Source organism: Staurois parvus, unplaced genomic scaffold (genome assembly GCF_062004578.1).
Source record: "Staurois parvus isolate SC_StPar_1 unplaced genomic scaffold, SC_StPar_1.0 ptg001518l, whole genome shotgun sequence".
NCBI classification, from domain to species: Eukaryota; Metazoa; Chordata; class Amphibia; order Anura; family Ranidae; genus Staurois; species Staurois parvus.
In genome coordinates this window covers 498,838-516,767 of record NW_028319314.1, presented here as the reverse complement: position 1 = coordinate 516,767, position 17,930 = coordinate 498,838, and the positions used below count along the sequence as shown (strand labels likewise).

General features: G+C 44.0%; 1 protein-coding gene across 1 annotated transcript in view; it reads right to left on the bottom strand.

The window, feature by feature from the left end:
* Nucleotides 1-17,930, bottom strand: part of FOCAD (focadhesin) — a gene marked incomplete at its 3' end in the record, with an annotated part of 239,052 nt that overhangs the window by 74,343 nt on the left and 146,779 nt on the right. The window lies entirely within an intron of this gene.

Genomic DNA, 17,930 nt, shown 5'->3' with positions numbered 1-17,930 from the left:
CAACTTATTAAAGTGTTACTAAACCCAGGACCCTGCATTAACTATATCTGGTCTCCCAGAGTACACAGAACATGGAAATTAAATTATTTTAATAAATATAAACTGCTAAACACCTTTTCTCATCAGTAGTATATAGCAGTCTTGTGACTTCTATCAGTGTTAAGCAGAGCAATGGTTAAAAGCTTGTAGGAGTTTTCATTCTGCTGTAGGAGGATGCAAGACCCCTGACCTCAGTCTGGACAGTGCTGATTGGCCCTGTGCTGATCACATGCACTCTCCCAAGTAAATAAAAAAAAAAAACCTCTCTAGCCATTCACAACAAACTGAGCATGTGCAGAGTGACTCCACAGGATATGCCTTATCAGGAAATAAGAGGGGGCCATCGAAAGAACAGGAGGATCAGAAAAGTCCGGATTAACCACTTGAGCTCCAGAGGATTTACCCCCCTTAATGACCAGGCCTCTTTTTGCTACTCGGCGCTGCACTAATTCAACTGATAATTGCGCGATCATGCAATGCTGCACCCAAACGAAATTTACGTCCTTTTTTTCACACAAATAGAGCTTTCTTTCAGTGTAATTTGATCACCTGTGCGCTTTTTATTTTTCACGCTATAAACAACAAAAAGGCCAAAAATTTTGAAGAAAAACAATATTTTTCATTTTCAGCTATAAAAAATATTTAGTAAACTCAAAGTTGGTTATAAATTTAGGCCAAAATGTATTCTGCTACATGTTTTTGGTAAAAAAAATCCCAATAAGTGTATATTGATTGCTTTGTGTGGAAGTTATAGCGTCTACAAACTATGGTATAAATACTGCAATTTATGCCATTTTTCTGCTATACAGCGCTGCACTAGTTTAACGGACAATTGCGCAGTCATGCAATATGGTACATAAATGAAATTTACATCCTTTTTTTCCCCACAAATTGAGCTTTCTTTTGGTGGTATTTGAACACCTGTGCGGTTTTTATTTTTTGCGCTATAAAAAAAAAAGTCTGACAATTTTGAGGAAAAAAAAACAATATTTTGGACTTTTTGCTATAAAACATGTCCAGTAAAAAAAATGCAAAAATCAAATTTAGTCATAAATTTCTGCCAAAATGCATTCTGCGACATGTCTTTGCTAAAAAAAAAACCCAATACGTGTAAATTGGTTTACGTGAAAGTTATAGTGTTTACAAATGGCGGGAAAGCTACTGGGATTTTTAGGGGTTTTTTTATACTAATAATGGCGGCGATCAGCAAATTATGGCGGCGATCAGGGACTTATGGCAGCGACCTATGGCGGGACTGTGGCGGACATTCTGACATTGGGGGGTACTGACTTGGGGTCACTGACATCCCCAAAAACACTAATACAGTGATCAGTGCAAAAAAAAAAAAAACTGACACTGTACGAATGGCAATGGGGAGGAAGGGGTTAACTTTATTTTGCAGGGAAGGGTTATAGGAGTGAGGGGAGTGTTTTACTAGGGGGCGGGGGTGCGTACTGGGCGGGACAAGGCTGATCGAGAAAGAGAAACTGTTCTTTCTCGATCAGCTCATCCTCGAGCTGACAGGGAAGTGACAGACAGCACAGCTACTGCAGCTGTGCTCTCTGTCACTGTTTGCCGCTGATCGCCGGGACATAGCCGCTAAGGAGCGGCTGTGACCCGGCGACTGACATCTGCGGCGGTGATCCGTGGGACAAATAGGGCGGCGGCGCGCCTTGCGCGCGCCCCCTATTTGTTTACAAAACGCACGTTTTAAAATGTGGTTTTGCCTGTGAGTATATGTACAGTGGCTGGGCGGCATGCGGTTAAACAGTATTTTTACACAATACAGAGGATTAACCCCTTAGGTTCCACAGTGAGTATAACCAGCATACTTTACTGCATACACAGACTGATTTTACTGTGGGTTTAACCACTTCCTGTCCGGACACTTTTACCCCCTTCCTGTCCAGGGCAATTTTCAGCTTTCAGCGCTATCACACTTTGAATGACAATTGCGCGGTCATGCAATACTGTACCCATATGAATTTTTTACCATTTTTTTGAGACAGATAAAGCTTTATTTTGGTGGTATTTATTCACCGCTGGGATTTTTATTTTTTTTACTATGTAAATGAAAAAGTCCAAAAATTTTGAAAAAAAGTGTTTTTTTTATAAAATTTTACAAATAAATAATATTTCATCCTAAATCTTGGCCAAAATTTATTCCGTTATTTTTTTAATAAAAAAAAAAATCCAAATTAGTTTAAAACCAAACATTATAATTTTTAAACATTTTTTTTTACATTTTTATTTTATTTTTTTTTATATTATTTTTTATTTTTATTTTTTATTTTTACATACTGTCACCCTAGCAGTACAGTGTCACCATGGTGACACTGTACTACTTGTGGGGGGTGATGAAGATTTTTTTTTTTTTTTTACACTGATTGCTTTTACACCCATATAGGATGTAAAAGCAATCATTTCTCTTTCTCTCTGTCTGCATTCTTGCAGTCATTGAGAAATACTGAGTGAGCTGTGATTGGTCACAGCTTGTCACATGGTACAAGGCTGTTGTGAATAGCCTTGTACCATGTGACCTCTGTGATCATTCACAGATTTCACACGTAGTAAGCAATGATGTCACAAGTGACATCTTGCTTACTACTTTGCATGTGATCACTGATTCGCCAATCAGTGATCACATGACCGGGACCTCGTACAGAGGTCCCGTCCGACGATCGGTGTTTCACTGTGTCCGGAGGACACAGCGGACACCGGATCGCGGTGGTGCGCGCTCCTAGGGAGCGCGCACAGCTAGAAAAGGCGGGTGCCGTTTAGGAACGGCAACCCGACCTTGGACTGCCACCGCCCTGCCGTTTATAAACAGCAGGCGGACAGCAAGAGGTTAAGAACACTTTAAGTAAAGCACAGGAAAGAGAAATGGTGATGAGCAATGTACAATACATCCACAGTGACCAAGTTTCAGCTTGTAGTAAGAGTTCTGATTGTCTTGATAAAAGAGCCACTAATGCCTATAGATGCATCACGTCTTATGATCTAGCCATCTTGGAAAGTTTTGGTGATGATCTAATTTCTCTGGTTGACTAGAAGAGAAATCAGACAAAATGTAAATGCGTGTTTGATTACAACTGTTTTCCTCTCTAATAATGTAAGTGATATAGGTGGTGAGGTAGGCCCTCCATGGCCTAAACATTAATGGGTATACGATGCAAGTTTTTTTGCTTAGGGACTCGGGGATCAACACAGACCTAATAATCCTTGTTGGATTTTAGACACATATAATACTTCTTCTAGTGTCTTGAGGCGATTATGAATGAAAGAGCCATTGAAATAAAAAATGAAGTGTGATTTTATTCTATCACACAATGGTGTAAAATAACAATGTAAAGCGTATTATGAACAGTTCCATGTAGATAAAACTACTGTAGAAATAACAAGCAAAAGTTCAAAGACAAAGTCACCATTATTTGTCATAGAAGTCCGGCCATGTGCTGTCCTGTCCTTCATGCTCTACTTGTCCTTCTCATGTCTCCTTGGGAAGAAGCAGCAAGTAGACAGAAGTGACGTTAATGATGATCTCTTGTCTTGCAGCACCTGTTCCAGCATCTCAGAAAGTTCTTATGAACAGCCATGTGTGTGTGTGTTAGAATGTCAGTATTAGCGTGTGAGTGTGAGAGAGTTCCTCTTGTCCGTTGTCTCATGGTCTTTTATGAGGCAAATGTACGTCATAGTTAGTGATCTTAATACCTTCTATGGAAATTATTACTGCTTAGCAAAGCCATTTCATATAAGGAAGGGATGCTATACATATGATGTTTGATGGACAGGAACATATGTATGCTGATGAACCCTCAGCTATATATTTAAAGAATAATATAGCTTAAGAACATATCAATGTATAATCACTAAACTATATATGTATCAATGTTAGAAACGTATACTAAATACACACAGATACTATTGAAATGCATAATGTAATAGTAAGTCACTTCTAATAACCTTGACATAACTACCAGCCTAAATATAGTATACTCAGCCTTCAACTGATTTAGCTAGTTCAGCTTACTCCTGTCTTACTTTACTGTCTCAGCTTTACTTATTCATATCTTTTTTCAGTCTCAGTTTAATGGAAGAATAGTAATACTACCATTTGTCAAAAGACCATTTACACATATTAATATTAATTATGACTAATCATAAAAACCAAATATTTTGCAAGCTTTCCATCAATATAAGTGCTGAATCATAATTTAGATTTATTAACAATCCTCATATACGATTGTCCTCTGATGTCTATGGTGGCATTCACCATAGTGTTAAACCTACTTTTAGATCCTTAGCCCCTTCTCTTCCTTTACTACACTCACATAAAAATACTCAACATAGCAGAAGCCAAGTAAGTGGCTCCTGGGAGATTTAAAGCTGAATTCCAGGAATGGATTGCATAGTTACATTGGTCCAGCTTGAACCAATGAAAGTATGAATATTCCATACATGAGGGATCTTTGAGGAAGCTGAAAATCAGTAGTCAGCACTACTACAGTGATTGCAGCTGTATAAAAGGCAACATCGCATGTAGTTTTTCGTGTTCGCATTGCTAATATCAGAAAATTACTGGCAGGATTATTACTATACTCCTGTAATAGCAGATGAGAAGAGTACCAATATAACAAGGTTAGACAGTCAATCTGGGAATGTAAGTAATAAAAATTTGGTATGTGTGCACCCCTGTCTGTTCAACAGAAACCAGTTGTTAGACCGGCTTTTATCAAATAGCCCTGTTTGAAAGCCAGCATATGGTCAGCGCTTGCAGGCAATGGCTGAAACGTTGATCAGTGTATTCTGACGATGGGGAGAGGGAGTCCCCGCAATCAAAATACAATAGTGCGGATGGGGAGATCCCTGCATCCGGATTACTTGTGTGGATGTGAGGATCTGTCTTCTTTTTTTTGAGCAACCCACTGGTTGAATGTAAAAAAAAAAGAAAAAAAATGTCCATGTATACCCTGCTTCAGGTGGTGTTAAATTAAACATTTCATTTATATTGAACTGGAAATTCATTCTTATATTAAAATAGTTCTAAAACAGGTACAAAATGCTAGTCCAGTTATCAATTCAATAGCTAAAAGGCTTGTACAAATACTATGAGAATGACAAGTACAATAAGCCTATAAGCAAAAATGCTCACTCCCCACTTACATGACTCTGCAGATCCTATTAAAATTGTTAGAAGGCATGTTACCAAGTGAACTCTTCAACTCTATTAAGTCCTCCTCACTCAGTCTACAGAAGGTGTGCACTATGTAGCAAGGTTAACATTCTTGTAATTATAAAGGAATTATGATGGAGTAGGCTGTTGAGATAATCAGTTTGAGTGGTTCATTTACTATTAGACCTTGTGAAAAGCTTCCTTTGGTCTGTAAGTGGCAAACACATTTCCCCAATTAAGGATGCTATTGTTGGTGAACACAGACTTGCTGACAGCAGCTGAAGATGTGTTTACACAAAACGAAAAAGAATAAAAAATCTGCACTTTTTAAAGGCAAGAGATTTCTTGCATCTTCCTCAGCCATTGTACTTGTAAGACTTCCCAGGCAGTCACAATTCTAATTTGTAAGACTCAAGTATCTCTAGTATTCCTCAGAATGAAATATAGGCATAAGCAAACACAAATTTTTGTTAAAATCTTAAAAAATGGCAAAAGACTATCCACAAGCCAATGTATCAGATTCTATTCTGTATCAATCTAAAATTTATCAGGAATGTGAAGACATGCCTGTTTTATTAAGATATCCAAAAAAAGAAAGAAAGATCATCCCTAAAATGTGACTGTTTTTTGTCCCAAGGTCTGCAGAGGCCACAAACTCTAAATCTGATTTGAAACATTCTCCTGAGCAATATTCTCCTGAGCAATATTCTGCTGAACGTATTAACTACTCCGCTTGACCGCAATGTATTCCAAACAGACGGTAGCTACAGGACCAGGACCATCGACATACCCCTACGTCGCTGCTGTTGTTCCAACACAGGTCGGCAATGCCCAAGCAGCTCCCCCCCCACGTCTGCTGTGTTCATCGGACACAGCTGAATGAAAGTCCTGGTGAACACTATGCAATCACATGGTCACAGTGACAACAAAGTTGTTATAAATCAATCTCATTCATACCAGCTCTTCTTCTATTCCTGGTGAGCTGTGATTGGCCCACAGCTCTCACATGACACATGGGGGCCAATCACAGCATCCTGTGCCATGTGACCAGCTTGAGCCAATCACAGATCACTGTATTATGAATGGTCATGAACTTAACCCATTTATGACAGTTCAAAGCAAACACTGAATTGCAGGTGCAATAATCTTTATTGCAATGCAATGCAAAGTGTAAAAAAAAAAAAAAAAATCCCTGATTACCCCCCCAGAGTAGTAAAATGTTACTATGGCAATACTGTACTACTCTGATGAAAGTATTTAAAAAAAAATATTTCAAAAAAAGAAAAGTTACCATAGGGACGTCCAAAAGCAGTGTCGCAAGAAGGGGTGGGCAAATCAAATCTTAAGCACAAGGCTTCAATACCGGCCAGCCAAAAGAAGCATTCGAAGATAGGAAAACATGAACATGGAAAATACACTCACAGGCCACTTTATTAGGTACACCTGACTAGTACTGGGTTGGACCCCTTTTTGCCTTCAGAACTGCCTTCATTCCTCATGGCATAGATTCAACAAGGTGTTGGAAACATTCCTCAGAGATTTTGGTCCTCATCGACATGATAGCATCATGCAGTTGCTGCAGATTTGTCAGCTGCACATCCATGATGAGAATCTTCTGTTCCACCACATCCCAAAGGTGCTCTATTGGATTGATATCTGGTGACTGTGGAGGCTATTGGAGTACAGTGAACTCATTGTCATGTTCAAGAAACCAGTTTGAGATGATTTGAGCTTTGTGACATGGTGCATTATTCTGCTGGAAGTAGCCATCAGACGATGGGTACACTGTAGTCGTAAAGGGATGGACATAGTCAGCAAGAATACTCAGATAGGCTGTGGCATTTAAATGATGCACACTTGGTACTAAGGGGCCCAAAGTGTGCCAAGAAAATATCCCCCACACCATTACTCCACCAACTTGAACTGTTTATACAAGGCAGGCTGGATCCATGCTGTCATGTTGTTTACGCCAAATCCTGACCCTACCATCTGAATGTCGCAGCTGAAATCAAGACTCATCAGACCAAGCTATGTTTTTCCAGTCTTCTGTTATCCAATTCTGGTGAGCCTGTGAAGATTGTAGCTTCCATTTCCAGTTCTTAGCTGACAGGAGTGGCACTTGGTGTGGTCTTCTACTGCTGTGCATTCAGAGATAGTATTCTGCATACCTTGGATGTAATGCATGGTTATTTGAGTTACTGTTGCCTTTCTATCATCTCAAATTAGTCTGCCCATTCTCCTCTGACATCAACAAGGCATTGTTTTCCACACAACTGCCACTCACTGGATATTTCTCTGTAAACCCTAGAGATGATTGTACGTGAAAATTACAAAAGACCAGCAGTTTTTAAAATACTCAGACCTGCCCGTCTGGCACCAACAACCATGCCGCATTCAAAATCACTTAAATCCCCTTTCTTCACCATTCTGATGCTCGGTTTGAACTTCAGCAAGTCGTCTTCAACACGTCTAGATGCCTAAATTCATTCAGTTGCTGCCATGTGATTGGCTGATTAGCAATTTGTGTTACCCAGCAATTGAATAGGTGTACCTAATAAAGTGGCTGGTGAGTGTATACTAATATTCTTATCCATTTTAAGGTGTGCATAGATGACCAAGAAGCTGCCTGCAAACCTGAGACACAGATGCCTGAGGTCTAAATGCCCAGGAGGCACTAACTGCTCTGGTGGAGCATGCCACAAGGTGGAAGGGGAGAATCTAACCCTCAATGGCTTATGCCATTAGCAGAGGAGGCCGCTAGACCTTGTCCTGGACCGTCCGTGAGCCCAAAGAGTGAATATGATCTCCAGAAGAAGGCCGTAGCAGGCAGGCGCACAAGAATTGCCAATTCCACATCCAAGGAAGACAGCACTACCTCCAGAGGAAGTGAAGGATGAGGACACAAGGAAGGTAGGACGGTGTCCTTGTTCAGGTGAAATCAGATACCACCAACAGCAAGAAGGAGGGGATCAGATGGAGAACCACCTTAGACCCGCACAAAACTAGGTGGGGGGATGTACAGGACAAGCTGGATAACTCCGACACTCGGAGTGCCAAAGTGACAGCAACCAGGGAGGCAACTTTCTGAGAGAATGTAGTAAAAGGCACAACACTAATATTCTCAACTGAAGACTTCTGTGGGATCAAAATAACCAAGTTCAGGACCCAAGGTAACACTGGAGAACAGACTGGCAGAGCTATCTACCCAAACAATCTGGTTAAGGAATGAAGAAGCAGGGGGTAGTCCAGGGACAGGAACAGAACAGCACAAGGACCAAAACCTGACCTGTAATGGTACTCAAGGCCAGTCTTTGATCAACAACCCTTTGAAGAAGAGCCAAAATAAAGTCACCGACCAAAAACATGAACACAGATCCGCAGCCCTGCACCACAAGATGGAAATCTACCAAGTGAGACAATAACCGTCTAAGAAGTAGACAGATGGGCCCTTATCACGGAAGAAATCACTGTCCCAGACAACCCCTTGATTCTAGCACCTGACAATCAATAACCAGCCAGCAATAATAAGTAGAGTGGAAGATAGCCCCTCAGATCAAGAGAATATCATGTAGGGGTGCGCCTGCAATCAGTCGCATCATGCTAGCATACCAGGACATTGAGACCAGTCTGAGGCCACCAGGAGGACCGATATCCCCTCAGCCTCAATTTCGCTCAGTGGACCAGGATGAAGGTGGAGAGAAGGCAAGGCATAATGAGGCGACACTACAGAGCTCCCAGGGCATCCAATGCATCCACCAAGGGAACCCTTGCTTGTGCCACAAACCCCAGAACATTCCAGACTAAACAAAACAACAGGAGATCCATGGCCAGAGTGCCAACGTCTGAGGACCCAGACAAATCAAATACCAATTTTCCACTCCTGAAATGTACATGGCAGAAGGAGCTGGCCCATGAAGCACTGCCTACAGAAGGAGTCCAGAGGCTTCAGCGCCACCAGCACACTTTCCGTACTGCACAACGGTTGACATTCACCACTAACCTTGACATTGATTGAATCCTGACTGGACACTTGGGGTGGGAAATCTCAGCTGTCCTGGAAGACTCGTAGAAAAGGAGTTACCGGTAAGTCTAACTCTGGTTTTCCCCAAACGTCTTCCAGGAAAGCCTCCTTGAGACGATAATCATGAACCTACCCACTAGGGTGGGGCTACTGTCTGGAGGATTTTGTGACCAAATGCCTGATCCTTGCTAAAAAGGAGATCCAGGCAATAATGCTTCACAAAGGTAGAAAAGCTGGACCAGGTGCCCGCTTTACAGATCTGTTCTGGCGAGGCACCGGCTCTCTCTGCCCAGGATGCTGACAAGGATCTGGTTAAGTATGCATTAATAAACGGAGGTAGTATTACTAATAAATTATATGATTCCGTGATAGCCATCCTAATCCATCTAGCTATGGTGGATTTTGAAGCCCTGGAACCTTTCCCTCCTCCTGCAAAAAGAACAAAAAGAGAATAGGTAACTCTTTGAGAGGCAGTTAAGCATGACTTGTCCCTGTTTATAAGCCACCCCAGACTCAGAAGGAAGTACTGAGCAACCTGCAGATCCTCTGTCAGCTGTTAGTGAGACCTGGTCACAAAGAGGAGATCATCCAGATAGGTAACGACCATAACAGACCTCATTATTAGGGGAGCTAAGGCCTCCACAAGCACCTTCATAAAATTCTTGTTGCTGAGGACATACCGAAAAGTAGAGCCCGACACTGCCAGTGGTGGATCTCTGAACCCATCCTTACCACTATTCTTAGGTATTTCTGACATGCATGATGAATGGGAATGTGGAGATGCGCATCCCTCAGATCCAGCGTAGCCATGAAACAACCTGGGTAAAGGATGTTCTTTACAGAGAAGATCGATTCCATCCTGAAGTGTTTGTATCTTAGAGACTGATTGAGGGGGCACAGGTTTAGGATAAGGTGAAACTTGCCCAAGGGCTTTTTCACTACAGAAACATGGGAATAACATCCCCTGCCCTGTTTGCTCCAGGGAACTCGAGTAAGGACCTGCTGATCTAACAGGTCTCCAATTAGGCCACCCAGGGCCTTGGGAAGGTGGGTTACCAGATACTTGGCGGGGGGACTGGAGTCGAACTCCAACCTGTAACGCTTCTCTGTCAAGTCTAGGATGTACAGGTTCGAGGAGATTGAAGACCACTGAGGGAGAAAGGTCCCCAGTCTTCCTCCCACTGGGACGCTCAAGTCACTGAGACTTGGCAGGGCCTTGAGGAGTATTGAATAAAATCCCCCCTTTTCCCCTATTCTTGTGCCCTGTCCAATGCTTCTTGGGCTAAATATCCTTAACCTGCTGGGCCTATGTCTTCTGATGAAAAACCCTCCTGGAGTAAGATGTCTTCTTACTCTCTGGAAATGCCCTCTTTTTATCAGCCGTGCGCTCCAGAGCCTCCTCTAGACCTGGACCGAAAAGATTATCACCAGTAAAGGGTAAGGCACAAAGGTGCAATATGGATGCAGAATCCCCTGCCCAGGTTTTTAACCCTAATGCCCTTCTAGCTGAATTCACTAGGGCAGAGGTTCTTGTGGCTAGCTTAACCAATTCGGCTGAGGCATCCATGAGGAATCCCACAGCTTTAAACAGCAAAGGAAAGGATTTTAGAATTTGCTGCCTGGAGGTCCCGGCAGAGAGATGCAACTGTAACTGGGTAAACCAGCATTCCAAATTTCAGACGACACAGGTAGCCGATAATGCCGGCCTAAAGCTGATGGAGATGGAATCCCAGGCCCTGCGGAGTAAGACTTTACCTCTTTTATCCATAGGATCCTTCAGGGCCCCCAAATCTTCAAATGCTAAGTCCGCCTTTTTAGAGACTTTAGATAAGGGGGCGTCCAACTTTGGAATCTTGTTCCATGGCTGGGATCAACTATCCTTAAAGGAAAAAAAAAAGGGTTTCCTTTCAGGGCTTTCCTATTCCTGCTTAATGGTATCAATCAGGGATCTATGGATGGGAAAGACCCTAGTCTTTTTAGCATGTATACCTTGATACATGAGGTCATGCTTAGATAGGCATACGTCCTCCTCTTCGATCTCAATTTGTGCCTCCTCCTCCTCATCTGAGCCTGAATCCACCCATGAGGACGCAAGGGACCTAGGGTCCTCCTCCCCTCTTAATGCATCTGATACCTCCGTTCCTGCCGACTGGGTCCAAGGACCCAGCAGTGACTGCATTTTTTTCAACAGGGATCTAAATGATTGAAATGTAGAGGACATGTCCTCCTTAATGGAGGTGAGAACCTTATGGCATTGCCACACAAACTGCACACTTCTTCTTGGGGGCCTGACTCTGTGTCTTGTCCTGGGTTTTAACCTACAACGAACAAGAAAACATAATGCAGAAGAGAATCAGCCCAGGGCACCTCATCTAAACACCACTGTGCTGGGGTGGAAAGGAAAGTAAGTGTGCCCACTGTCAACGGCACTCAGAGACTGGGGAAAGAGAAAAAAACACCCCCAGAGATCAGCAAGAGGGAATCCAGAGTCCCCAAGCCTACCTGAGAGGAGCTGGTACCTGAAGAACCAGGGTCCACCTGAGAGAGGCCAGCGCCTTCCATCATGTCCCTCGTGGTGTGGAGCCGCAGTCTTAGCTGGGTTTACACACCACACCGGCCACCCGACCTGATGCCTGTGCCACTATAGAGACTGAAACCACAAGCCTCCGGCACCCGCTGATGACGTCACCGCGACCGCAACTTCCAGTACTTGGAGTGCACTTTCCAGGAGTCGTGGCTGCCTGCACACCTGCCTGGCTGTCTCTCTGCTCCACGGTGCATTGGCCACCGCAGCCCTCTCTCCTGGGGACAGCGGGATGATTGCCGCCCGCGCTGGGGGGGGCGCCCCATTCAAAGATCCTGGAAAAGAACTCTTCCGTGCTGGGCAGAACACCACCGACGGTCATCTTTCACTGAGACCTGGAAGAACACCAGGAGCGCAGCCCCACTACCCAACATAGAGGGATCGCGCAGGGCAAGAGGAGGTAAATCAGAACAGGAGCCACCAGCACCTCCTTGAGCCTAGGGCTTACACACAGCCGTTTCCTTAAGACTGCTCCTGTCAGGAATGGACTTGCCAATAATGGTGGGACTCACCTGCCTTGTGGGCTGCAGTACCAGGGCTGGCCAGCGGGTGCTCTCACCAATCAGAGACTCAACCCTGCAGTCAGCCAAACACCTGAAGCTGATTACGGAGGTGTATTTAAGGGATGGCCAGACCTGCAGTCTGTGCCTTGGTGTGTGTTTTTCCATGGGCCCCTGTATCTTGTCACCTGCATTCCTGTTCCTGTTCCTGCCTGACTTGTTGCCGACCCTGCCTGATCCTGACCTCTGCTGACTTCTCCTGTTTGATCCCTGGCTTGTGACCCCGACCATTCTCTGCCTGACCCCCTGTACCTACCTGCCCGTTAGTTGCTGTACCCGGCTCGTGACCTGACTACTCTCTGCCTGCTCCTCCTGTTCCTACCTGCCCGATTGTTATTGACCTGGCCTGCCTGACTATGCTTGCATTGTATGTATTGTTATCTGTAGGTGGTTTGGTTCGTTTGCACTGTGTTTATGTTTTAGTATTGCACTGCGTTTTGTATTGTTAGTATTAATAAATTATATTGTTTATAACATATCTGAAGCCTGCGTTTCCTTGCGTCAGTTCACATACCTCTGGTCATACTAGGAGCCCTGACAGCTCCTGTCCCTCCGTTAGAAACACTAAAAACTGAAGAGGGAGGCCTGGGGGTCTGCCTTTTAAAGTACTGCGCTTACGTGTTTCCTGTCCCGGAGGGAGAAGCTCTGCGTCTTAAGAAGGCTGTCCTGGAAGACGTTCGGAGAAAAGCTCAGTTCAGACCTAGCCAAATTGCCCAAAGGTCTAGGATATGGATAGGTAGTCAAGTTTCCATTGGCCAGCAGCGGCCATGAGCCGACCTTGACCTCTGGACTCACCTCAGCTGACCTCAGCCCAGCAACCGTAGAGACCAGCCTGGCAACCGTAGAGCCCATGCAATGAGAGAATGACTTCCTGGCCAGAAGAGACCGTAGCCACCAGACCAGAGGCCCTAGCCCTGGTCTAGCTGAAACAGATTGTCTAGGACAGGGGATATTTGTTCTTGGTAAACAAAATTCCTTTCTGCAGATGAGAAATTGCTGACCGAAGCTTCTAGGGAGAAGCACTGTGGGCAGCGGGTCCCAGAGGAGACTTACTGAACATCAGGAACCAAGAAAAGACCTGCAGAGGGCAGGGGACGCAGCAAAATCACCAGGCAGAGATGGCGTCTCTGCCTGGAGGATGATATCATCCAGATCACCGAGCATGGCAATCCCCCACTGTCTCAGCAATGCCTGGATGACTGCCAGCGGGTTGGAGGCCGGGTCAAGGGAAAAATTGCAATCACTGTTAATGCACTGTTACTGCAAAGCATAAGAAGCAAGGGCGCCCAGCACAGATGGTAATGCACAAGTAGAAATCCTAGACATCCCTGGAGGCCAGAAAATACCCGATGAGGGAATCCCACCGCTGATGGATTGATCCCACCTTGACTCTGCACGGTCACAGAGTATTTCAGGGCCTGTGGTCTGGGACCAGACAAGCACCATCCATCACTGGAACAGTAAGCAGATTAGAGTGAAACCCCAGAAAACATTTCCAAGCCCTGAATCAGGGCCAACATCCTGTAGTGTAGCAGATCCTGTAGGCGAGGAAGAGAGAGAAGATTGAAAGGAAGGCTATCTTTGGCAGATAGGAACAAACCTCTATCCTGCAGCTGGACACCAACAGTTGGGGGAACCATCAGATAAAGTGTAGGAAGGTCCATGGAACTGCAAACCAATGACAAAGGTCCCCCTGTAAATATGGGTAATGCAAGCCTACAGCTGAGCAGGACATGTCCACGAGCTTAGAGGGCCTGTGAAACCAGGGCCTCAGTGTTATTTTGGAAGCCTGGAAGGGCATGGATCCGTTGACTGAAGCACTAGAGGGACAAAAAGGCCTCATGTGCAAGAAAACTGCTCCCCCAGCGAAATACTCCGAAATGTCGCCCAGCATAGAACAACGAATTGTGCACCGTAGGAGGAGGAGGTCCGCCAGGGCCTTTTTAGACATCAGGTCAACAGACCAACATTGGAGCCGAGCACTCTCCAAAAAATCACCCCCCGAAATGGAAAGCATGGAGAGCAGTGAGCCGCATCCAGGGATGCATGAAACACGTACCCAGACCCCGAAGCAGCTAGGCTGCCAGGTCCATGAGGTTGGGGGTCACCTGCTCCCCACCTAGAGCTTGGTGTAGGAACTTATCCTATTCAGGAAGCAGCTGGGATACCCAGGTCAAAACCAGACGCAAAGCCGTACCGGCAATAGTAAACAAGGCATGTGTTACAGCTCCTGCTGACATGCTAACAGGATTCTGAAAGGAAGGGGATGCCTCCATGACCATCGTGGTTGCCATATACATCCTAAAGCTGAGAGGATACGTGACAGGGACAAGATCACTACCATAGAGCTCTCCTCATATGGGTAACGTACCGACAAACGATTATGGGATTGCCTAGTCTCTGCTATCCTGTAGAGGCCACACTAAGAAACAATTATTTGAAATTTCTTCTATTTCATGGCAGCACATCAAGCACAAAACCCCATACAAAAAGACGGATGATTGGGTAGCTCCTGAACCTAAGGGTCCAAACATGGAAATGAAGAGACTAAAGTTTTCTTTGGGAAAGAAAGACCCTGGACAGGACGCTCTCTAGGACTAGGCAAATATCCTCCAAATGATGAGTCAGTTCAGCACTGATTTCCGGAGATCTAGGATACATCTGAAATTCTGTAGGTTCTGTATGGTCCAGCAGACATTGGTTGACAGAGTCTGAGTTGGCTGTCCCGTCAGAAGGAGGTCGTCCAGATATCCGATGATGGGGATCCCCTGACAGAAGCTGAGTGACAACAAGGGCTAACATTTTGGTGAAAACCTGAGGTGCAGAGGACAGACCAAGAGGAGAAAAACAGATTGGTAATGTTGCTTGCCTTCAGCACAACGCAAGCAGGGTTGGTGCTCCCAGCAATTAGGCATGCACAAGTAAGCATCCCTAAGGTCCACAAAGTCTAGAAGCTCTCCTGGGCAAAGGTAAGAAATGACTGCCTGGATGGATTCTATATGGAATTTCTAAACTCAAAGGAATCTGTTGAGAATCTAAGATCCAATACTGGATAGATGCCTCCTTTTGGAGAAAGTGAGGAGGTTTGAATAAAAACCATGAAACCTCTCCTGCTTTGAGACAATGGCAATACCTCCCTGAGAAAGAAAAAAATGTTGAGAAAAAAGACAAAGAGAAACAAAAAGAACTGTTTTGCTTCTCTCGGAGCAGAGAGAAGATGTCCATTTTCCTAAGGACACTAGCAAAAAACAGAGGGGTTATATTTGTGAATAGCAGTGTCCAATCTGCTAAAAAAAAAGGCAGCTGCATAACCCAATGTTTCAAAATACTTCTCCTGTGTCCTGCATTGCATGATTAGGAAATACTGATTTTCCATGCTACTTGTAATCACAATTACTGTGGTATCAACAATACAATTCACAAGATCCGGCTGCTTAAAAGCACCCATAAGCAAACAGTGCTTGGTTCTAATAACCTCTCCACGTGGTAAAGCTTCAGCTAGTGTTCAAACTCTTGAAACATTAATATGTCAGAGTAAACCACACATTCACATTTTCCACATCACCTAAAATATAAACTGTCAGAGCTCTGGCCAATTAATTTATGGTCTACACTTGCTCACAAAGTAAAACTGGAAAGGATGAGTAGATATTAAAGAAGTTCCTTACTTCAATTCTCAGCCTTACTTCACGCTTGATCAACCAACAGAAACAATGCTTGTGTAATTTGGTGTGCAAAGTATAATAGGAATACCACACAAAGAAGGAATATATGCAACTGTGCATATCAGTTTAATATGAAGCCATATATTAATATGTTCTAATATGTCTGCTAAATGAATACAGTATATGGGCAAAACAGAATTCAGAGTTCCCTTAGATTAATGGGGTTAAAATATGCGTAATGAATCTTTTATTTATTTATTACAGGTAGTTATATAGCTATGTCAATTTGTGCAGCACTTAACATATAGTATACATATATACAGTTGTGGCCAAAATTATTCAACCCCCACTGAAATTGAGTGTTTTGGCCAGTTTGACATTGCTTTTGATCATTCAGTCATCTTGCTTACATTTACATTAAAGAGGCACTTGTAGGTCAGACAAATATAACATAACAGTTATAATGAAATAACCACAAATGTCTTTTCTGTGCTCACAGCATTATCAGTTTTATTCAACCCCCAAGTGACATTCAATCTTAGTACTTAGTACAGCATCCTTTTACAGTTATAACAGCTTTTAAACGTGAAGCATAGCTTGACACAAGTGTCTTGCAGCGATCTACGGGTATCTTCGCCCATTCTTCATGGGCAAAGGCCTCCAGTTCAGTCACATTCTTAGGCTTGCGCACTGCAACTGCTTTCTTTAAGTCCCACCAGAGGTTCTCAATCGGATTTAAGTCTGGTGACTGCGATGGCCACTCCAAAATGTTCCAGCCTTTCCTCTGCAACCATGCTCTAGTGGACTTGGAGGTATGCTTGGGATCATTGTCCTGTTGAAAGGTCCAACGTCTCCCAAGCCTCAGGTGTGTGACGGACTGCATCACGTTTCCATCCAATATCTCCTGGTACTGAAGAGAATTCATGGTACCTTGCACACGCTGAAGCTTCCCTGTACCTGCAGAAGCAAAACAGCCCCAAAGCATGATTGACCCTCCACCATGCTTCACAGTAGGCAAGGTGTTCTTTTCATCATAGGCCTTGTTCTTCCTCCTCCAAACATAGCGTTGATCCATGGGCCCAAACAGTTCTAATTTTGTTTCATCAGTCCACAGAACACTATCCCACAACTTTTGTGGTTTGTCCACATGGCTTTTGGCATACTGCAGTCGACTCTTCTTATTCTTTGGAGACAGCAAGGGGGTACGCCTGGGAGTTCTGGCACGGAGGCCTTCATTACGCAGTGTGCGTCTTATTGTCTGGGCTGAAACTTCTGTACCCACATCTGACAAATCTTTTCTCAGTTCCTCAGCAGTCACACGGGGACTTCTCTCCACTCTACGCTTCAGGTAGCGCACAGCAGTCGAAGTCAGCATCTTCTTTCTGCCACGACCAGGTAGCGTTTCAACAGTGCCCTTTGCCTTGAATTTGCGAATGATGCTTCCTAAGGTGTCTCTTGGTATGTTTAACATCTTTGCAATCTTCTTATAGCCATTGCCCTTCCTGTGAAGAGAAATCACCTCTTCTCTTGTCTTCCTGGACCATTCTCTTGCCTTCACCATGTTTGTAACCACACCAGTAAATGTCTAGAAGGAGCTGAGTATCACAGTCATTTTAAAGCTGCCTAATTGGTGCTTATTATGCTTGATTGCTGCTCGGTGACATCCACAGGTGTTTTCAATACCTGATGGAAAGCACCTGTATGAACCTCTGTTCTTCAGAGTGGTAGTCTTTAAGGGGTTGAATAATTGTGGCAATGAAGAAACCACATAAGAACCATTTACTACTGTATTACATAAACAATTGATGTCATTTTAGTTGCATTTGGGTAGTTACAACGTCCTTGTAGGATTTGATTCTGAATACAATTCCAAATGTACACTATAGTC